The sequence below is a fragment of the Prionailurus viverrinus genome, chromosome X, assembly GCF_022837055.1.
Source record: "Prionailurus viverrinus isolate Anna chromosome X, UM_Priviv_1.0, whole genome shotgun sequence".
NCBI lineage: Eukaryota > Metazoa > Chordata > Mammalia > Carnivora > Felidae > Prionailurus > Prionailurus viverrinus.
This window is the reverse complement of record NC_062579.1, coordinates 114,456,206-114,480,209: the sequence shown is the minus strand read 5'-3', so window position 1 is coordinate 114,480,209 and position 24,004 is coordinate 114,456,206. Positions and strand designations below refer to the sequence as shown.

The following is a 24,004-nucleotide window of genomic DNA, read 5'->3' as shown; positions in this document are numbered from 1 at the left end:
TATTAGCAACAAGTCTCTTTTTGTCTGGTGTCTACCAAACACCTCAACAACTTCTTTAGGTGCTGCCTTGTTAAATCTTGCAGTGCACGTGTTAAATCACAAAGCATTTTCAATTGTAGGTCTTTGGGCTTTGTTGGATCCAACTGCACTTCCCCCAACACAGTATATGTGCACTGTAAGTGTGCATTTCCCATCACAGTATCTTTATGAACCTTGTATCTACAAGCTCTTGACTTCCCTGTATTTTGCTGGCTGGGAACTTTGGAATAGATGGAGCTTCTGTTTCCTGATGCCTCAGGCAGGCTCTCCACTGCTTAGAGATACAATTTGTATCATTGGCTTTTAGAGTACAATGTTTGGCCTGGAATGATCCTACAGTTTAAATGATCGTGCTGTAACAATGGAGAAATAGCCTTCCATTTTCTGGAGAACAGGTCACTATGGATGGTGTTCTAACAACGTTAAAGAGGTCCTCTATCGAGGAGATGGCAACATCATGGCAGATCTCCTGTAAAGTTGGTGAGGGGGCCAAGTACTTGATTACAAGAAAACTAAGTCTCTGTAGAGTTTCCATTTCTATACATGACCTCCTTTATAAAGATGAAATTGAACTGTTGCTGTAGTATTGATTCATTATATGTAAGCCTGGGAGAGACAACAGTAAGCTTCATGATGATGGACGGGCACTTCAAGATGATAGGCACTTCAAGCTTTGTTTGGTAGCTTTTCTTCTTAATGGCTTCATTGTCTTCAGGTTTGGGCGGTGGTGTTATTGAGCTCCAGGAAAAAGAAGGTAAGTGGGGCTGGCAGCAGGGAGGAGAAGCTTGAGAGACAGATCAGTGCTCTGGTCCAAGTTTTACTAGATTTGTTCCACAAGGCTCTTGTGAAAGCAGACGACAGATAAGTGGTGAAGAATACCGTGTGATCACAAATATGTGAAAAAAGCATGCATTGCGAAACAAGGGCAAAAAAATAAACCAAATGTTAACAGTTGTTATCTTGTGGGTGGGAATAGCGTTGACTGGCTTTTTTTCTTATGTTTTCTGCATTTTTCCATATTTTCCATGCTGATTATGCATTGTTTTATAATAGAGCAATAAGTTTATCAATTTAAGAGTGTGATGAAAAAAGATGCCATATGCCAAGATAGATTTACCTCAATGCCTTAGTCTAAACATATTATACCATGAAATAGAATTACTAAATATTTTTTTCCTGTTGCTGGGAACAAATAACAACATGAAATCTTGGCTTTACTCATCATCTTTGAAAGAACACACACTTAAAGAAGCACAAGTGCATCATCGAGTGTTACTCGAAAACCAACAGTGTTTCAGAAGCAATTTTAAAACTTCAGTAGCAAATAAACTCTGTGTTAACGATCCCTCAGATATACTACTGGAGGCAAAAATCGTATCTTCATATATATCAACTTTATTGAGATATAATTCACATACCGTGTAATTCACCTATTTAAGGTGTACAATTCAGGCATTTTAGTGTATTCACAGAATTGTTAAACCATTACTACAATCAATTTGAGAACATTTTCATCACCCCTAAAAGACACCCCATATCACTTAGCCATTTACTCTCCACTTCCCTCCACCTAACTCCCCCAGCTTCTGGCAACCTCTAATCTATGTTCTGTTTCCACAAATTTGCCTGTTGAGATATCTTAAAATATCTTGTGTGACTAGCTTCCTTTACTTAGCATGATGTTTTTGAGGTTCACCTATATTGTAGTATGGATCAGTACTTCATACCTTCTTCTGGCTGAGCACTGTATGGATATACTGTATTTTATTTGTCCATTTATCAGTTGATGGAGGTTTAGATTGCTTCCATTTTTAGGCTATTATGAATAATGCTGCTATGAACATTCACGTACAAGTTCTCGTATGGATATTTGTTATTCTTCCTCTCACGCTTATGCCTAGGAGTGTAATTGCTAAGTCAGGTGGTGATTCTGTGTTTAACTGTTTGTGGAACTGCCAGCCTGTTCTACAAAGCAGCTGCACCGGTTTACGGTCCCACTAGCAGTGTATAGAGTTTCTGTTTCTCTGCATAATCATCAACGCTTTTTATTACCTATCTTTTTGATTATAGCCCCACTAGTGAGTGTGAAGTGGTGTCTCATTGTGGTTTGGGTTTGTATTCCTATTAGGGCTGTTCATGTTAAGCATCTTCTCATGTGTCCATTGGCCATTTTTATATCTTCTTTGGAGAAATGTCTGTTCAAATCCTTTGCCCATTTTCAATTGGGCATTCTTTTTATCATTGAGTTGTTGAATAAAGGAAAGGATTTGGAGCCTGAGAATCCTGGATTTGAACCGGAGAACAGGCACTGAGTGAAGGTGCTCAATAGGGGAGAACAAGCCTTCCTGTTTGTCATAGAGCTCTACAAGGGCTGGAGTGTTCTCTGTGAAGGAATGGGGTATTCTCTGCGACTGAATTTTTCACATGAAGTTTATTCCTTTCTTTTCTTAATTAAAGTTGAAAAACCTCTGAGTTGCCTTATGTACGTACTGTGTTTTGTTCAACAGAGAGCACTGAACCTGATTTAACCCTTTCTTGATGACTACTTGGAATATTCTGGATTGTACTGTATTTGTAGCCCTGTCAGGGCACTCGGGGATCACTCAGGGGCAGAGGGTTGTTTGCTGAGGCTCTTGTGGCTTCTGGTGACTTCTTTCCTCTGTTTGGGGTTCATTTATCAGCGAGTCTGTTTGTCACAGTGTTCTTCCTTCACCCGCTCATTGTGTCTAATTTGACTGTAATTTTAGAAGGAAAGGAGGGTTACCAGGGGAAACCAGATAAGGAAATTGGTTAAATATCACATAAAATCCAAATATAATAGTTTCTATTTCAAAAGCCAGAGGGTGGCTTTTTTTGTCTACTCCACAGTAAAGTCCATGCCCTTTATTACAGCTGTTCAGGTACTCTCATTTAGCTGTTCAGGTCCTGTTTCAGCTTCAGTTGGTTAAAGTTGCTGGAAGTTATGCTATTAGGCAAGTGGAATGTTGTACTCATTCCATATTTAGTAAGGGCTTTTGCTCCATTGTCGTTATTCTTTCAGGTATATGTGTAAAATTTCAAAATTCAAAATGTCCTAGGATCAAAGTTTAAGTAACATTTAATTAAAAAAAAATCAACCAAAACCAAACCCAAACCTTTCATTAAGCAGGGGAGGTTTTTTTTTTTTTTTTAAATCAGACTCATATTCAACTTTAATTATCTGGAGGGAAAACATCTGTATTTGGGATTTCCATAGGGAAATATTATCTTCAAAGTACTCCATTTGGGAACTTGGGTCAAACTGACAATACTCTGTTGAAAATTAACACCTATTCCAGACGAACCTATTCTTTTTTGCGTGTAACCTGCACCCTACTGGGAAAGGTTTAAAAAAATTACCCAGGTTCCAAGGGAGGGAGGGTTAGGATGATGATTGGCACGAAAGGGTTAGCTGCACTGGCTGGGGCCCACTAACCAGAACCACTTTGAGGAGGCTCCTGCTGTGGGGGATGGCTGGCCTGCAGGTGCCTGGCTGTGTCAGATAGTACACTGTACTGTTTATCTGTGCAAAATATTTTTTGAGGATTATAGGATTATGTTTTTGGTCATGAGAAACCAGCTTGAAAATTTTCTGACAGTTTTCGTAGACGTGGGGCTTAATAAGCAAGCCAATGGAATGCAGGGGAACTCAGCCTGGGATGTTGCTAAAACTGTAGAACCAGGTGTCACATCCCTCGAGGGAAACCGTGACCTACAGGGTTAATTGCTGGCACCAGCTTGCCTGGAATGAGTTCAGCTGCAGGCTGGAGGTGGCTGAAGTGGCTGGAAGCTGAAATCGTGACCCAGCAAAGAGCCAGCTGGGGTGGGGCTGCTCTGAGGGAGCGGTCAGTATCTATCTGTCTATCTGTTGGGAGGGAGTTCTCACTGGGAAGGTCGTTTGGCAACCTGTTTTTACCAGAATGCCATGCCCACCATTGCAGGCACACCTTGTTCTAGGTCCTGGTTCTGTCTATCCTACGTGACCCCACTGGACTTCATTCTCTCATGCTCAGCCACATCAGGAAACATTAAAGTGGTAGGCTAGGTCTCCATTCTGGTTTTATTATTGTTTTTCTTGGTCTTCTTCTTTTCCTTTTGGTGGCACGGATCATGCCTATTTTGGATACCTCGTTAATACTTACTTGCTAGTGGACATCCGGGGCTCTCAGATTCCCTCTACATTTCCCAGTGTCTGTGATTGTGATGCAAAATCGTATGTTTTATCTGCCAGTTCTCTGCTGCTGTTGTTACCACTGTGCTCATGACTACTGTCATTTATAGGGTTTTCTCCTGGCCTCTGCACGTCTGTGCCTTGTGTTGTCTTTTGGGTGCAGGCTTCCTTGTGTTCCTATCTTTTGTCTGATATAATCTCTCAGTGCTGCTCTGTTCCCCCAAAGGTGGGCTGTAGGTCTCAGGATCCTCCCGAGAAGCTCCACCCTTGGTGGCGTGACCATGGGGTCGCACCTCCCTTCGAACACTGCTTTCTGGTCTGTGTGACATCCCTGACACCTGTGAGCAGTGGAGCCTCCTGGCTCACCTTGCTCTCACACCAGACACCCCAGCTTTGCAAACTGCTGACTTCCATGAAGCTCTGTTCCCCACCATCCTTCGGCTCTGTTTGTCAGACTCCGCTTTTCATCTTCCCTGTGGCTTTAGCCAGGAAGGAATAGCAGCTTCTGGGCAGCATGCCATGAGAAAGACTATTCCCTCAGGAGCAGCACTTTTTCTGCTTCTCATTTTCAAATGTTCCTGCTTTAAATCTCCCTTCCCTTCCCCACCATGGCATGCAGGTTCCTTTTCAATCTATACAATATATAACCGAAACTAATAGTTCCTTACAGTCTATAACAGAAACTGGTCCTGGTATTGCATGTATACCACAAAAAGAAAAAATTCCAAGAGATGTCAAGATAATCATGACTGCCACCTTGGAAAAACAAACAAAAACAAAACACTAATGGAGAGCAAAGAGGAATTTCCAAGGGTTTCTGATAACCCTGACCTAGAAGGAGTTCTACTGAAATGTACTCATGGAAAATCTCACCCAGAAGGTAATGTGCAACTGTGAAATCAAATGCATTGCTTCTAACGTGAGACAACCAAGTATTGAATTAAACTGAATTTAGGTTCCCCCAGTGATGGGAACTTTCTGTCGTGTGTTTACTAGAAAGCTTCGAGTGGGGAGATGGTACTTTTCACTTCTCCAAAGTGAGCTTTTAGTCCAAATTAATGTTAAAATTCATGAATGTGCAGTGACGGCTTAAAATTGATAAATGTTGGATAGAGAGTAGCCTCGTTTTATAAAACATGTATTCCTCAAAAGCTTTGTGTAGATACAATTTTGGAAAGCCCAGTCACATTGAAGGGCACTGAGGGAGCATGTTGTTTAAAGGAACTCTGTTTGCAGTGAATCTTTTTTTGGGGGGGGGGTAACATGAATAATCTCTTAATATATCTATTTTGTGAGTTTCGGTTTCATAAGGTATGGGGCCCCTACGTTTTTCTTTTACCTCAATCATTTCATAAGAGAACATTGAAGGGATGGAGATTCCAGTTTTAATTATTTGTTGGTTGATCAAAAGCAAACATACATAAGAATGCTTTAACAAACCCATGCAGGGCCTGAAGGAACAGCCATTTCATTGATTCCGTCAACAACAGAGCTTGACGTGCAGCTTTCTCGTAGGGTTGAGACTATGTAGTCAACTTTCTTAAGAGCCTCAAGTTGCTTCTGACTACTCCCACAAATCTTTTCGTTTAGTGTTTGACCTTGATTTTTTTGCTGCAGAAAAATTCTTTACTGAAAGCTTTGAAATGGTTACAACAATCTTTTTCATGAATATAAAGAATCCAGACAGGAATGCAGTATGGCTTTTGAAACACACACGTGGGTATGTGCCTATACACACATGTCCTTAGCTAAGATTTCAGCACTCTCTGGATGGAGAAGTGTCATAGCAGGGTCTCTAAGAAATGGGGGCTAGGATAATTTAATTTTTCACCCATTAATTTAGCCAACAAGTATTTGTGAAACATCCATTGAAAGCCAGGCATTATAGTTTTAAACATTTACTGCCTTCTGTAGGGAGAATGCCAGAATAAAGGTAATAGGACTCTAAGCTGGGGGAAGAAAAAAAGGGGGAAAGTCAGTATTTACGCACCCCCCCCCCCCACATACCATGTTGGGTCAGTGCTGATTTATCACCACCACAGCTCATAGAATGTTAAAGTTGTAAAGAAGTTCTGAAATCGCCAGTCCAAAAGCTTTCCTGGTACAGAGAAACAAACTGAAGCTCAGTGCCGAGAAATGACTCCATCAGTGTCACACGGTGAGAAAGTAATAGATCCAGAGCAAAAACTCGTAATGATAGTGATGAGGGAGCCTGGGGCAGGCTGAGGGCCAAAACACAAGCTAGCACGCTGCACTCCCCCCACCTCCCCCCACCCCGCCCCCAGGTGGTACATGGATGATATTCTTTGGACACTCCCGGCTACCCAAAAACAAGGAAGGACAAAAAACAATTGGTTACACTGATAAAAGTCTCCACCAGTTTACCAGAAAAAGGCAATCCTATCATAGCCCAAAGTCCAGGAACTCCCTACTGTCTCAATGTTAATGTCTTGCTAGAGGGAAAAACAATTTTAGTTTAACAATAGCTAAGCCTTCAGTAAGTCTTTAGCTTGTGAAAGTCTCTTTGGAAACTCCCTCCCCGCTGACTCCATAAAATGGTCACTCCCCCCACCCCCACCCATATTTACAGTGCAGCTCTTCTTGCCCTGCCCAGTGGTCCTGTCCCCTTGCTTTCATAAGATCACCTTTTTTGCACCAAAGAGGTCTTCAAGAATTCTTTCTTGGCTGTCGGCTCCAGACCCCACGAACCCCGCATCACCCTAAAAGTTCATCAATAGTGTCCATGTTATAGGGCTGTTAAGAGGATTAAAGTAAGTTTATAAAGTGCTTAGAATAGTGTGTGGTACTAAGTAAGCATGATATTAATATGTTAAATGCCAGCAGCGACAGCAATAATATGCCACGCTACAACTCGAGCAGATCTGATCTTCCCTACTTTATTCTTTCCTGATGTCTTCAGAGACTTCCACAGGCCTTTCGAAACTTGGAGGCTCAGGGAAGGAGCTCACCTCATTTTGATGGAGTCAGACTTGTCCATGGGGAGGGGATAAGATGAATGGGGTCTGGTTAGATTCCGGAAGCTTGGAAGGCCACCGGTAAAAGAACCACACCCACACATCCTGCATTATGCAAGTCATTCTGGATTTTACCTTCTATTGTATTGTAAGCACATTTGCCCTTTTCAAACTACAGGTAATGTTTTTTTAATCAACTCTCCTCAAGTATTGCTCAGTGAGGTGGATACTTCACAATTCTTATTTTATTTGACCTCGACAACGTTTGACTGTTTTGATTATCCCCTCCTGCTTAAAGAAGGTTTCTTTGGCTCCACATTCTTTATCTTTTACTGCCATCTCTTTGCCAGCCTTTGTCTCTTCCCCTCCCTCTCCTCTTCTCCCTTCTCTTCTCTTCCTTCCCTTCCCCTCTTCTCTTCCGCTCTCTCTCCCCTCCCTCCCTCCCAGGGAAAATTTCAAATGTACACAGAAACAGAATAGTACAGTTCCTCTCTGCCAGGTTTGGCCATGGACTCGGTATACAGTTAGGTTCATTTCTTTGTTTTGCTTTCAGTTTTCATGGGTTGTTTTTAAAATTATTTTTGTCTTATAATTACGTAAAATATTTCTGTAGTTTTGAAATGAAATGTACAAATCAAGGCATATTCAGAGAAGTATAGCTTCTATCTTTGTCCCTTCCACCATGTTTCCTGTCTCTCTATAGGTAGCCATTTAACTTTTTGTTTTTAGTTCATTCGTCTATTTAAAAAATACATTATATATTATTCAGTTTTTATCCTCATCTCCACACCTGTGCTTACATCTGTTTTCCTGCTCTCCTTTATACACACACATTGCTGTCAAGTCATATTGAATGAATTATTTGAAGTTGCGGAGGGTGGGGAGGGAGTGTGTGTGTGTGTAAACCTCTCCTGCCTAATTTCTTGCCTTTAACCCCATGGTTACACCTGGGTTGACATCTGTCCCCCAGCCCCACCCCCAACCCCCAACACTGTACTTCAATCACACTGAATTATTTGAAGGGCTTCAATATATTATGCTTCCTACTGCCTCTGACCTTTCTTAAATGCTGTCATTTCACACAAAATCGTGCCTGGAAAGAGTTCAAGGGAGAACGAGAGAAAAGGGTGTAGGGAAACAGACAGTGGCACGTGTTGCCAATGTGGTGCACATAGTACAGCCTCTATAATGGGCGAGCCTACACATTTCAGCTGATTCTGGGACCTTAGGTATCAGTTATACTTTCACATGTACAGAGTTTGTATATGTATGAATTTATGTGTATATCTCTATCTATTGGCATTGTTGGTAATAGTAAGAGCCCAAGTGTTCTGCCATTTGTAAGCTATTTACAGAAACTATGGAACGCCCACAAGATAGAATAGGATGCAGCAGAAAAAAAAATAATGAGGTTGATCTCCATGCAGTGATATTGGAAGATCTCTAGGATATGTTGCTAAGTGTATAAAACCATCTACGGAACCAGTGCATACTACCTCTGGCATAAGAGAAGGTGGGGGAGGATAAGACTCTGTGTTCATAAATGCTTTCTTTTTATAAAGACACACCGAAGGATAAGAAAGAAAATAATACACATAGTTGCCTATGGGGAGGAAAAGGGTGGATGGGGCAGGGAGAGTTAATAAAACAAACTTATGAAAGAAGGAAAAGGAATTAGAATTGAAAGAAGAATTGGAGAGAGTATACATAGCTCTTTTGAGGAATTTCGCTGCAAAACTTTGCTGCAAAGCAGATGGAAAATTGTATTTATAAAAGGAAACTTAAAATTGTCATTATTTTCATCAAATTCAGTATTTAATTTCTTTCCTAGTGCTTGCTATTTTAGTTTTCTTAATATATTTTCTAATTATATAATGTCAAGAAAGGGTAGTATTTTTTTAAACAACCCCCTCTTAGAGATACCCCCCATGTGGTCCACTTTACCCCACTGCACTGTGCAAATATCACTTCCTATGTGTGCCCTAGTTTCAAAAAGGTGGGAAGCACTGCCTTACAGAAAGGTGCTTGAGTGGGGTTCTCCATGTGTGGGTAACATAACTCACTGCAGGGTCTTCGGATGCTCAGGGCAAGCCCTGGATAGCATCTGAGTAAGGATCCCTGGACCGCTTACAAAGAGTTACGGAGAAGACTGTAGAAGCTGACATTGGTCCCAGGGGTATTCTGACCCTCACAGCAAATAGGGGAGATGAGGACAGTGCAACATTTAGAAAAGGGTGCCCCAGGAAGACAGACCTCGCCATTATGACTTGGGGGTTGTGAGATTTTATTAAAAGGTCTTATATAAATAGGCACAGTTCAATATTGTTTTTTCATGAGAATATGCTGTTTCAGCCAAATTGACAATTTGTCATGGCATCCTGTGTTGCGTTCCTGCAACCCAGTTGGGATACAAAGCTGATAGAGCTGCTGCTGGGACTATGATGAAGATCAGGCCTGACTGTGACCCTTGCTGCAGGTGTAATATCCCAGACATAGATTCTGTCTGCAAAACAGGGTGTGTGTTGGAAGTCCTTAATACTGCAACGTTCTACAAATATAAAATGAGCCACGTATATTGTTTAAACAACCTACTAGTCACATCACCCAAGTACAAAGAAACAGGTGAAACTAATTTTAATGTGATTATTTTATTTAAAGCAATATACTTATATATGAATATATAGTCAATATAAAATTATGAATAAGAATTCCACATTCTTTTTTTTCATATTAAATACTTGAAACCTGGTATATATTTGACATTTGCAGCACATCTCAATTCCGATGCTTAATTCCGAGGTGAAATGTAGTCCTATCAAAATAGAGGAAATAAAATAATGCAAATGTAGCAAAAATATTTTACATTGCTTCAGTCTATTTTTATTTTTTTTAATTTTTTTTTTTGAGAGAGAGAGAGGCAGACAGACAGAGCACAAGCAAGAGAGGGGAAGAGAGAAAGGGAGACACAGAATCAGAAGCAGCCTCCAGGCTCTGAGCTGTCAGCACAGAGCCCAACCTGGGGCTCGAACCCACAAGCTGTGAGACCGTGACCTGAGCCGAACTCAAATGCTTAACCAACCAAGCCACCCAGGTGCCCCACATTGCTTCAATTTTTAAATTCAAATTAATTAAAATCAAATACGGTGAAATAAAACACAAAATTTAGTTTCTCTGTTGGACTAGCCACATCTCAGGTGCTCGCTAGCCACGTGTGGCTAGTGACTAGTGGACAGCACAGATCTACAACATTTCCCTCGTGTTGGACAGTGTAGCTCTAGCGGTATCATACCTGGAACTGAGAATCTGGCACAAACAGCTTCCGAAAGACAGATATATTATGAATTGCTTTTTAGCTATTAACATAATAACTTAAAAAAGTGAATTTAAAAAATTGTCAGAAACATATTTCTTAGAGAAAAATTTCCAGGCCTGTAAATGCTGACTTTGCTCTTTTTTCTTTTACAATTCACTTTTGGAAAATCTCCAGAAGTATAAGATAGCTGAAGGATCCAAACTGTAGTAGTTGAGTTGTACCACAAGAGGACCTGCAAAGACAAGTTGAGCTCAAATTTCAGCCACGCTGATATTATTAAACTGAAGTGTAATTAGGAAAACATCTCACTGTCAGAATTAATATTCTCATATCTGCCTTCATTAAAATCGAAAAAAGTAATCCATTTTAATCTAATTTGAAAATAGCACATGGTATGAGGGCTCTAAATGGTGAAGTGAAGCTACCAGAGGTACCGTTTTAGCAGGACGTAGGAGACAGTATGTTATGGTTAAGAATATATATGCAGTATGAAGTCATTCAGGCCAGGGTCAAGTCACGGTTTGACCCCACAGCAGCTTCATGACCTCAGGCAAGTCTCTTCATCCTAAAATAGAACTAATTATACTACTTATGTCCTAGAATTTTTTGAAGATTAAATATAATAACACCTGTAAAATGCTTATCACAATGGACATAGGAAGGGCCCCCAAATTTTCATTATTATTATGCTTATTAGTTGTTATTAGCTCTTAATCCTCTCAGGATTTCAAATGATTTTTTTTTTTTGATAGAGAAGGAGCATTGCTTTAATCCTACCATAGTTTGTCATGCAACTCTGTATAAGTAGTGACAGGAAGACTTAAATACAGTAATGTATCAAGACAGGAAGTGACTATGTTATTTATGTAAGGGGTCCAGCCCTGCCTGGCTCTAGCCCACACTGGCTTTCCCCAGACTTATATTGGAATCAAGTTCCTTGACCCCTTCCAAGCACCTGTTTCAGTCCTAGGGATCAGTTTCCCTGGCTATGCACTACACGGTTCATGCTCTCACTTCCATCAGAGCTGTGCCTTTTTTTTTTTTTTTAATTATTTTTTTCAACGTTTATTTATTTTTGGGACAGAGAGAGACAGAGCATGAACGGGGGAGGGGCAGAGAGAGAGGGAGACACAGAATCGGAAACAGGCTCCAGGCTCTGAGCCATCAGCCCAGAGCCCGACGCGGGGCTCGAACTCCCGGACCGCGAGATCGTGACCTGGCTGAAGTTGGACGCTTAACCGACTGCGCCACCCAGGCGCCCCAAGAGCTGTGCCTTTTGAAGATTGATATTTGGCACCATTTTCCCTGCTGTGACCTTGACCTCACCCCTTGGCTTTTCCCTCCTAGCCTGCTTCAGATAAACATCTTTCTTTGTTTGATCTGGCACCTTCCTGTTGAATCTTACTTCAATCGGCGGTGCTCCCATTCCTCATATATAAGTGAGAATTTGCTGTGACAGAACAAGAGAGCTCTGACTACAGAATGCCCATTTAGTCACTTTATCTCCTTTACAAAAATATTTGTTTAATTGAATAATAGTATGTGCCTTCAGAATTGGTCATGTGTGCATTTTGATTTGCAGTATTCTGTTAAATGTTTAATATTCGATGTAAATATGCACATCTTTATACTGCCACCCCACTACCCAAGCAGGCACTCTGTCCCTTTATTCTTTGCTAAATTTGCCCCAGAGCACTTATCACCATCTGATAAACTGAGCATTTTAGTGATATATTTGTTCTCTGTCTTCCTCTACTAGAAGGTAAGCTTCATGAGAGCTGAGGATTTTGTCTTTCTTATTTGCTGTTGTATCCCTGGTACCTAAAACAGTGACTGGTATAGTATAGGAGCACCATAAATATTTGTTGTATGAGTAACAATGCCTATAAACAAGAGAGTGTAACACTGGTAGACCAGAAATTTTGAGGGATTCCTAGAAGATAGAAAGCAGACAGGATCACATAGATGAGAAGAAAGGAGACTGCATCCCAAGACACATACAGGAGTAAGAACAAACCCAAAGCAAGTCTAAATTCATTCAGTAAATGCTGGGAGGCAGAAGGGATCCTTGGGGTAACCACCAGTAAAATTCACTAAAGAACTACATTAGAATAATAGGACTAGTTGCTCTTCTTCTTCAACCCCTTTCCACAATACTCTCATTCTTGCAGAGCTGAAGGCTGCCACACACTTAATCACAAGGGGAAAACAATAAGGAAACTGCACTTTACAAAACTGAATGAGTCACCTTGGAATTGCTCTTAGTATGGATATAGCAGTCACAAGAAGTAGAACAGAACTTGAGCTAGCTGTGGCCTCTGTGACAGGCCCAGGAGAGTCAGATGGGAAGGAAAGATAGTTCTACTCAAAAGAGAAATTCTTTAATATGTTGGCAATTGCAGTAACAGTGCTCTACTTTAAGCAAAGGTGTCCAAAGACATGCTTTATGCCCTGTCCAATTATATAGAGCTGAGCTCACACAAGTTACCTCCCATTCACCGGAGCAGCCGGTTGGGGAAACATACCTACACAAATGCAGAGAAAAACCATGCTAACTACCTGTATTTATAGCCTAGTCCTTCATTTATAAACATGAACCAACAGCCAAGTACCACTGGAAAGACAAAGACTGATCCCAGAAGAAATAGGAGTAATGGATGCAACACACAAAGAATAAAACAATAACAACAATAAACCTTTTTCAGAGACATCTGAAAAGGTATTGCACCCGATAAACAAAATAGAATTTACTGCAAAAGAAAAGCTCAGAGAACAAAAAAAGAGTTCTTGGAAATTACACTTTTACAAAATAAGGAAAGCATAATAAAAGGGTTAAATGCAGAATATACATGACCAAAGACCAAATTAGTGTTCTGGACAATAAAATCAAAGATTAAAAAGTGAAACAAGTGAAAAAATCTTATAAACCAAAGACATGAAAATTTTAGATAAAGGTTAAGCAATACGGTCAATTACTCTAGGAAGTTTACTCTCCATTTAATAAGAGATAACATAGTGAGGTGGAAGAAACAATAATAGAAATAATGAAACAGAAAAATTGTTCCTGAGCTGAAAAAGAACAGGAATCTTCAGAATAAATGTGTCGTTCAATGCTGAGCAGAAAGAATAATAAAAGACCCGCATGTGGGCACATTCTTATGGATTTCATAACTCCAAAGATAAAATTTCAAAGGCTTCCATCAAGAGAGAGAGAAAGAAAAGTTTATCTAAAGGAGAAAATTTGTTTAATAAGACAATGGAGTGGTGCCTGGGTGGCTCAGTTGGTTGAGCATTCAACTTTGGCTCAAGTCATGGTCTTGCAGTTCCTGAGTTCAAGCCTTGCATTGGGCTCTGTGCTGACAGCTCAGAGCCTGAGGCCTGCTTAGGATTCTGTGTCTCCCTCTCTCTCTGCCCCTCGCCAACTCGTGCTCTGTCTCTCTCAAAAATAAATAAACATTAAAAAATTAAAAAGAGGCAATGTAGTAGTATCTTCAAAGTTCTGAAGGAAATAATTAACTTATAATTCTATATTTAGTCAAACCAGGAATCTAGTGAGTCAAAGACATTCTCAGACATGCAGAGAGTCAGAAAGTTATTACCTACAACCTTCACTGACAAAAATACTCGAGGATGTACTGGAGTAAAAAGAGAAATGAATCCAAAGCAGAAAATTAGAATACAAGAGCCAGAAGTATGTAAAGAGACCAGTAATACTTATATTTAAGTTTAACAGTTGACAACTAATTTAAAAATATTCAGAACTAAATCCTAGATTACTACAATTTGAGACATGGACAAGGAAGGGGAAAGGAAGATAGGGTGCTAAGAATTTTATCTTTTTTTAAAATTAAAAAAAAATAATGTTTATTTTTGAGAGAGACAGAGTGCAAACAGGGGAGGGGCAGAGAGAGAGGGAGACAGAATCCAAAGCAGGCTCCAGGATTCGAGCTGTCAGCACAGAGCCTGATGTGGGGCTTGAACTCACAAACCATGAGATCATGAACTGAGCTGAAGTTGGATGCCCAACCGATTGAGCCACCCAGGTGCCCCAAGAATTTTATCTTTTTTTTTTTTTAATGGGAAGTGTATAGATACTGATAAGTTCTATAAGATGAAGGAAGAATGTAATTTTTAAAAAATTTTTTAGTTTATTTTTGAGAGAGAGAGAGAGAGAGAGAGAGGGGCACAGAGAGGGAGACACAGAATCTGAAGCAGGCTCCAGGCTCTGAGCTGTCAGCATAGAGCCTGATGCAGGGCTCGAACTCATGAACCATGAGATCATGACCTGAGCCGAAGTCGGACATTAACCGATTGAGCCATAAGGTGCCCCAAGAAGATGTAATTTTTAATGTTTAAAATTTTAAGGGTAACCACTAAAAGAACAGAAAGAAGCTATATAACAAATCCCTACAGGAGGAAGAAAGGAACAAGGAAACCTAATCAAGTCAACAAAGAGTGGTAAAGTTAGAAAGGGAAAAGAGGGAGAGGAAGAAAGGTAGGAAGAGAAAGAGAGAACATGGAAAATATAAAATATGAAATAGAACATTAAAATAACATAAATATGTATAGATTACATTCCCCTATTCAGAGAAAAGACAGACATTTAAGTTGGGTTTCATTCATGGTATAGTCATCATAAAAACACTCAACAAAGTAGGTTTAGAGGGAACATACCTCAACATAATAAAGGCCACATACTAAAAGCCCACAGTGAACATCATACTACATGAGGAAAAACAGCCTTTTCTCTCAGATCAGGAGCAAGACAATGATGTCCTCTCTGACCACTTTTTTTGAGGTGTATTTATTTATTTTGAGAGAGAGAGAGAGGGAGAAAGAGAATGAGAGGGGGAGTGGCAGAGAGAGAGGGAGAGAGAGAATCCCAAGCAAGCTCTGCACTGAGCCTGACACAGAACTCACTCTCACAACCATGAGATCATGACCTGAGCTAAAATCAAGAGTTGGACACTTAACTAACTGAACCACCCAGGCACCCCCAATCTCACCACTTTTATTCAACACTGTACTAGAATTCCTAGCCACAGTAATCATAAAATGAAAAGAAATAAAAGTCATCCAATATGTAAGGAAGAAGTTAAACTTTTACTATTTGCAGATGACATGACACTATATTATAGAAAAGCCACCACAAAAGACTCCACCAAAAAAACTACTAGAACTGATAAACGAATTCAGTGAAGGCACAGGATACAAAATCAATGTATAGAAATCTGTTGCATTTCTAGAGACTAATAATGAAGCAGTAGAAAGACAAAATAAGAAAAATATCCCATTTACAACTGCATCAAAAATAACAAAATACCTAGGAATAACCTTAACCAAAGAGGTGAAAGACCTGTACTCTGAAAACTATAAAACACTGATGAAAGAAATTGAAGATGACACAAAAAATGGAAAGATATTCCATGCTCATGGATTGGAAAAACAAATGTTAAATGTCCATACTACCCAAAGCAATCTGTACATTTAAGGCTATCCCTATTGAATAACCCACAGCATTTTTCACAGAAGTAGAAAAAAACACTCCTAAAATTTGTATGGACCCCAAGAAAGACTCCCAATTGGCCAAAGCAAAAAGAACAGCAATACCAGAGACATCACAATTCCAGACATCAAGTTATATTACAAAGCTCTAGTAATCAAAAACAGTATGGTACTGGCACAAAAATGGACACAGGTCAACGGAACAGAATGGAAAGCCCAGAAATCAACCCACAATTATATGGTCAATTAATTTGCAGCAAAGCAGGAAATAATATCCAAAGGGAGAAAGACAGGTGTTTTAACAAATGGCGTTGGGAAAAATGGACAGCAACATGCCAAAGAATGAAACTGGACCACTTCCTTACACCATACACAAAAATAAGTTCAAAATGGATTAAGGACCTAAATGTGAAACCATAAAAATCTTAGAAGAGAGCACAGGCAGTAATTTCTCTGACATTGGAAATATAGAGCATCCTTCTATATATGTCTCCCGAGGCAAGAGAAACAACAGCAATAATAAACTAGGGGGACTACATCAACATAAGAAGCAAAGGAAACAGCCAACAAAACTAACAACCTACTGAATGGGAGAAGATATTTGCAAATGACATATCTGATAAAGGATTAGTATCCAAAATATATAAAGAATTTATACAACTCAACACAAAAACCCAAATAATCCAATTCAAAAATGGTCAGAAGACATAAACAGGCATTTTTCCGAAGAAGACATACATACAGTTAGACAACAGATGCATGAAAAGATGCTCAACATCACTTATCGTCAGGGAAATGAAAATCAAGACTACAATGAGATATTACCTCACACCTGTCAAAATGGCTAAAATAAAAAACTCAAGAAACAACAAGCGTTGGTAAGGATGTGGAGAAGAAGGAACCCCTGTGCACTGTTGGTGGGAATACAAACTGATGCAACCACTGTGGAAGACAGCATGGGGATTTCTCAAAATTAAAAAGAGAACTACTCTAATTGCACTACTGGATATTTACCCAAAGAATATAAGAACACTAATTTGAAAGGCTATATGCACCCCTATTTTTATTGCAGCATTATTTCATTATTTACAATAGCCAAACGTGGAAGCAGTCCAAGGGTCCATGGATAAAGAAATATATATACTTCCTACCACTTCTTTATCTTTTTGATGGCTAATAGTCATATATATATATATATATATGTCATCTAAAGGAATGAAATCTTGCCATTTGCAACAACACGATTGAATCCAGAGACTTTAACTCCAAGTGAAATAAGGCATTCAGAGAAAGACAAATACCATATAATTTCACTCATATGTAGAATTTAAGAAATAAAACAAATGAGGGGCACCTGGGTGGCTCAGTCGGTTAAGTGTCCAACTTCAGCTCAGGTCATGATCTCACGATTCATGGGTTCGAGCCCTGCATTGGGCTGTGTGCTGACAGCTCAGAGCCTGGAGCCTGCTTCTGATTCTGTGTCTCCCTCTCTCTCTCTGCCCCTCCCCCATTCACACTCTGTCTCTGTCCTTCAAAAATAAATAAACTTTAAAAAAATTTTAAAAAATAAATAAGAAGGAACAAAAGAGGCAAGCCAAGAAAAAGACTGTTAACTGTAGAGAACAAACTGATGGTGAAAGGGATTAAGAATACACTTATCTTGATGAACACTGAGTAATATATGGAAATATATGGAACTGTTGAATCACCATATTGTACAACTAAAACTAATATAACACTGTATATTAAGTACACTGGAATTAAAATTTAAAAAACCCAAAACAACCCTTTTGACAAAGTCTAGTTATGTATCATAAAGAGAGACATCTAGAAAAAAGCCAAATGAATAAACTGACACTGAGAAGTTGAAAATAGATAGAAATAAATACCAGGAAAATGTTTTTTTTTACTTTTTCAGGAAAGTGGCATATGGCTGTATTGGTACAAAGTATAATTTAAGGCCAAATGCCAAATGTGGGATACAAAAAAAACCAATCAAATGAGACATGGTGCTCTGTCTTGTATTGATACAAGCTATTATCCTCCCAGAAGATGCAACATAATAAACTTTTCTGTACCTACCAGTATCATTCTGAAATGTATAGAGCAAATACCATGACACATATAGTAAACTTTAACATTTCTTTCCCAGAAACTAATAGATCAAGTAGACAAAACATAATTAAGATTAGAGAAGATTGACCAGAATTATGAAATATATGTACATTGATTCTTACATGTATGAATTATATATAATATATGAATGATATATGTATCATATATACATATACATGAATTTATATTCTTATATATAATGATTCATTCTTATATATATTCATTCTTAATATGTAATATATATGTAATACATATTTATTAAAGAAAGACTTCACATTCTTTTCAAGCAAGTATAAAACTTTAATGAGGGTTAGTGATGATTTGGCTAAAATGGAAAAGACAATAAATTCTTCCAAGGAGAAACTAAGCAAGTCATTTTCTCTTACCACAGTATAGCAACATAAAGAATTTAATAAATAAGACAGTAAAAAAATTCATATGTGTATGAGTTTCTTGTTGAGGCTGTAACCAATTACCATACAATTAGTAGCTTAATTATTACTGCGCTGGAGGTCAAAAATCCCAAATAGGTAATATGGGGCTAAAATCAAGAGCTCCATTCCTTGGAGGCTCTAGGGAAGAATCCTTGCCTTGCCTTTTCCACCTACCTCTGCTTTTGTCATTTCATCTTCCTCTCTGACTTTTCTGTCTCCCTCTTTTTTTCTAATGTTTATTTATTTTTGAGAGACAGAGTGCAAGAGGGGGAGGGGCAGAGAGCGAGGGAGACATAGAATTGGAAGCAGGCTCCAGGCTCTGAGCTGTCCGCACAGAGCCCAATGCGGGGCTGGAACCCACAAACCATGAGTTCATGACCTGAACCCAAGTCAGACGCTTATCCGACTGAGCCATCCAGGTGCCCCTCCTATCTTTTTTGTTAAGTTTATTTATTTATTTTGAGAGAGAGAGAGAGAGAGAATGTGTGCATGAGCATGTGCACCCCAGGGAGGGGCAGAGAGAGAGGGACAGAAAGAATCCAAAGCAGGCTCTGTACTGTCAGCCCAGAGCCTGATGTGGGACTCGAACCCCCAAACTGCGAGATCATCACCTGAGCCGAAACCAAGAGCCAGACGCTTAACTGACTGAGCCACTCAGGCACCTCCATATCCTATCTTTTAGATGAGATTATGCGCCCCTATTTTGTGGCTTTTTGGCACCATTCATTGAATACCTCCTAAATGAAGAAGGCTGTCCAAAAAAGAATCATTAATAAAGATGGGGGAATGTGCCTTTAAATAGGTCATGTAAAGATGGTGGGAAAATATTTTTGAGATACTAAGCTGTGTTTTTCTCCCTTCGGGTATTTACCTCTTTCTCATTTCTCTTTTCAAACACACAGTTGCCTTTATGCTTATTAGCGGTGGTTATGACAGGGCAGAAAGAAAAAGTATGCGAGTCCTCTCTCTACTTTGTGCTTCAAAAGGCTCAGCCCTTAGGGTTACTTAGAAGATTCTGGGGGGGCAGCAAATGGTGGGAGAAGGAAATAAATGGGGGGACGGGAGTCTCCCTTACTGAACCAGAAAGAGATTCTTCCAGGCTGGAGGGAAGAAACAACAGAGGGAATTTGATTAGAGTAAAGATGTCGGTGGGGCCTCAAAAGAGGGGCACGTACCCCGTTTCCTATTCCCAGGCAGAGTCCTAGAGTGGCAGTAGGAATGATTGTGAGAGGGATCTGCACTGTGTCAGCGGGTTTCGTGTCCTGCTAGCATAGAAGCAGCTGGATGACCCTTCGTGTGTGACGCAGAAGCTGCAGAAAAAGTCAAGACCATAAGGTAACAACAGACATCCCTGGGGAAATAGGGAGACCTCAAATTGACCGAGATTATATTTTTGTCATCCAGTGAAATGGAGCTCAAAATATAATTTCATTTGCATTATAGAAAACAAAAAGTGATATTTCCGGTGCATTTGACATTGTGGACTGAGATTCATATAATTATGAATAAGGCCAGTTATCAGTTAATATTAACAGTCTACTTGTGCAGGTGAGAGAGAGTTGAGCACATCTTCCTCAGGAGGAAAAGACCAAAGAGACAACAGTATATATATTGTATAAGTCTTTTAGGAAAAGGTAGAATAATGCTTCTTTAGATGCTTTAAATTATCACATGCAAATTCAGTCGCTTTTGAACTCTAGTCCAGCATCACTCACTTGAATTAATTGGGAACAGACTTGTGAGAATTAATGAAGCATCAGAATTAGAGACAATTCTCCAATACCTGCAGTAACTTGGGGTTGGTTGTAAAGCCCATCAATTACAAAGACTGTGACCTTGAATAAATTATTTAAAGGCTTTGAGCTCATTTCCTCAGCCCTGGAGTTGATATAATGATCCCTGTATTACAAGGTTGTTGTGCGGATTAAATGAGAGAATGCTTATAGAAGAACCCAGCAAGAAGCAATCATGAAATAAACTATAGTTTCCTTTTCACCTTTTCCTGTATGTGGAATTTATGGAAATGCATTAGTTTCTGTGAAAGCCCAAACTAAGCCTCAGAACGTGATCATGACAGAAGTCCTAGGAATATGGCTCCATACTAAGAATGGGAAATTAGAAACCAAGGTCATATCTTTTGAGTTCTGAACCCATCAGTTAGCTTGCTGGCATTTTTCTTTTCTTTTTTTTTTCTTTTAATGTTTATTTATTTTTGAGAGGGAGAGAGACAGAACATGAGTGGGAGAGGGGTGGAGAGAGAGAGGGAGACACAGAATCTAAAGCAGGCTCCAGGCTCTGAGCTGTCAGCAGAGCCCAGTGCGGGGCTCGAACTCACGAACTGTGAGATCATGACCTGAGCCGAAACTGGATACTCAACCGACTGAGCCACCCAGGCGCCCCTGGCAATTTTCTGATATTATAGCCAATATATCTGGTAATTTTCATCCTGTAACTGAGCCTTTTAACCAATTTGGATGAAACTTATGTTTATTTTCATTAAAAATACATCATCAAAAAAACTTAAATGATATAGAGAAAAACAACAAACTAGCTTCAACTCTGTACAGGTTTCACTTAAGAGGTTAAATAAATATCAGGGTTTCAGTTTCTTGGCTTGACCTAATTATATCTTCTCTAAGCATAGCAGAATGTGAGTAACATTTAACAACTCATTTAAACAAAACCTTATTATAAAGAGAACAGGCACAGAGCAGTGTATTTGACAGTCTGTGATGCGTGTGGCTTGTATCCACAAGCCCCAAACAACCTATGAATAAGACACATTTTACAAAGGGAAAATAAAACCTTGATGGTGAAGTGTGGGAGGCTTATGTTTTTGTTAAGAGAATTAGGTTTTGGAAAGTACAGGGCTGTTAGAAAAGGTGAAGCTCGTATTTCTCAATTTGTGGGTGATACAGTTTGGGACAATGCAATGGTAAGAGCTATTATTTATTGGATGTTTAGTGTGTGCCTTGTGCTACAGTAGCTCCTTCACATATTAATTGGAGGTGTATTTGGTCAGGAGGATCTCAAGTCCTTACTTTACTCCTCTTCATCTTAGAGAAAAGAGCTTGGTGACACTTAGGAATGTGACACCTAGGTACGGGAAAGAGGTCATTTCAAAGGTTGTGCAGGTTGTTTGTGGAGACATTGCCAGGTGGATAATAGCTCTGCAATTGTTCCCCTTTCCCTCGTCCTGTCCTGTGTCTCCCACTGCCTCTTCCTACTGTGGGCAGAGATCTGTGTAGACCATGTTTAATTTGGGGAAATGTTCTTCTTACTCAGATTGGAGCTAGATTGTGTGTGTGTGTGTGTGTGTGTGTGTGTGTGTGTGTGTGTGTGTGTATAATGTATGAATTTGTGTATAGATAGGTATTGTGTATGTGTGTATAGTGTGTGTAATTCTGTACATGTGAAAGTATAACTGATACCTAAGGTCCCAGAATCAGCTGAAATGTGTAGGCTCGCCCATTATAGAGGCTGTACTATGTGCACCACATTGGCAACACGTGCCACTGTCTGTTTCCCTACACCCTTTTCTCTCGTTCTCCCTTGAACTCTTTCCAGGCACGATTTTGTGTGAAATGACAGCATTTAAGAAAGGTCAGAGGCAGTAGGAAGCATAATATATTGAAGCCCTTCAAATAATTCAGTGTGATTGAAGTATAGTGTTGGGGGTTGGGGGTGGGGCTGGGGGACAGATGTCAACCCAGGTGTAACCATGGAGTCAAAGGCAAGAAATTAGGCAGGAGAGGTATACGCACAGACAACACACACACACACACACAAGCACACACACACACAGTGCGACTTCAAATAATTCATTCAATCTGACTTGATGGCAGTGTGTGAGGGAGTTTTTTGGGAGGGAGGGGAGAAGTGTGTGTTTGGTTTTGTATTGCCTGCTGGATGGCCGAATGACTCCTCCTTGCTTTCTTTGTACTGGCATGAGGATCTTGGAGTGGGAGAGCAGGTTTAGAGGGCAAAAGGTCCCCCAGGTTATTGTGCTGACAGTCCAGGAGGATGGACCTACAGAATGAGCAGAAGGGCTGGTAGCTGGGAATGTTCTAGATGGGAACTCTGTAAAGAGTAACTTGTGGGGAGCTTGACTCCTGGGCCATGGAAACAGTCATATGGAGAACACAGTTTTTGGTCTTTTCCCTCCTGTGCTGCGGTCTCCTTTAGTTACTCTTGGTTCCTCAGGAAACACTCAGTTGCCACCACCTTGGGTGGAGGTGCGAGGACTGACGGGACAAAGCTGCACAAGGAAGTGTGAATTGCCCTGCATTGGCCCTCCTGCTGATGCCCCTGTGCAGGGAGCAGCATGCTATGTAGTGGGCGACTGTGTTCCGGTGTTTCTGGAGGCGACCAGCATCTAAGAAAGAGGTGGCGCATGGCCGAGCTGAAAATAGCAAGGAGGAGCAGCTGCAAGGTGGGAGATTCAGGAGCAGATGTGAGATAAGCCCGTTTTCAGTGTATCCTAGAAGGTGATCCTTACAAAGGAAAAAGACTGACTTGGACTTTACACAGATCATCCTTTATTTTCCCAGGAAACCTGTGTGAGAGGTCCTCTTCTTCCTACTTTGCGTATTACAATATAACTGTTTTTTTTTTTAATCTCATGCTGTAAATAATGGTGACAATAACAGCTCTTGTTTGTTGTGTACCTCCTATGTGCTAGGCCCTCTGCAGGTTTCTTTACATGCAGCATTATTATGGAAAGATTGCTGCAAGGAAATAATTGTTTTCTTAGTTTTACAGATGAAAAACTGGGGACTCAGAGAGTCAAAAATATACACAGGGCCATGGAGCTTACAAGTGCCTAACTGGGACTAGAATCCAGGACTGCGGGGCCAGAGCCATGCTAATCCCCTTCATACATTGAAGAGATCAGAGATGAGAGAGACAACTAGAGATGAGCTTCCCCAACTCCACTCTCTTGCCTTTTCTAGACTTACTCATAGTCTGATTTCTGTAGTTCCTTCTCTCTAGGTTATTTTACCCAAGTATCATTTGGACTCCATTTCTTTCTGCCCCCTTGAGACCCTTTCTCCAGCAACCATCTCCCTTCTCTCCTAAACTTATAACTGTGAGCATTCGAAGAAGAACTCCTTCACTCCGTTCTTTCTCTCTTTCAAGCTAGTCTTCTTCAAAGAAAAGTTTCCATTCATATGTTCTATTCATTTGTCAATTCATTTCAATGAAGTGCTCACTGAGGTTATCACGGACCTCCTGATTGCCAAACCCGGTGGCCTCCTTTCAGTCTTCATTCTTTTGAACCTTTCTGAAGCTTTTGACACCATGCTATTGACTATCTCATAGTTCTTAAAATTCTCTCCTTCTTCAGTATCCAGGACACCAGTCTCTTGTTCTCCCCCTACTTTTCTTGCTTTCTTCCTCAGTCTCATTCAGCTGCTCTTTCTTCTTCCCTGTC

The 24,004-nt window shown here is 40.1% G+C and overlaps 1 pseudogene; it reads left to right on the top strand.

The window, feature by feature from the left end:
- Positions 1–440: 440 nt before the first annotated feature.
- The window catches only part of LOC125157082 (60S ribosomal protein L31-like), a 92,009-nt pseudogene continuing 68,445 nt past the window's right edge, over positions 441–24,004 (top strand).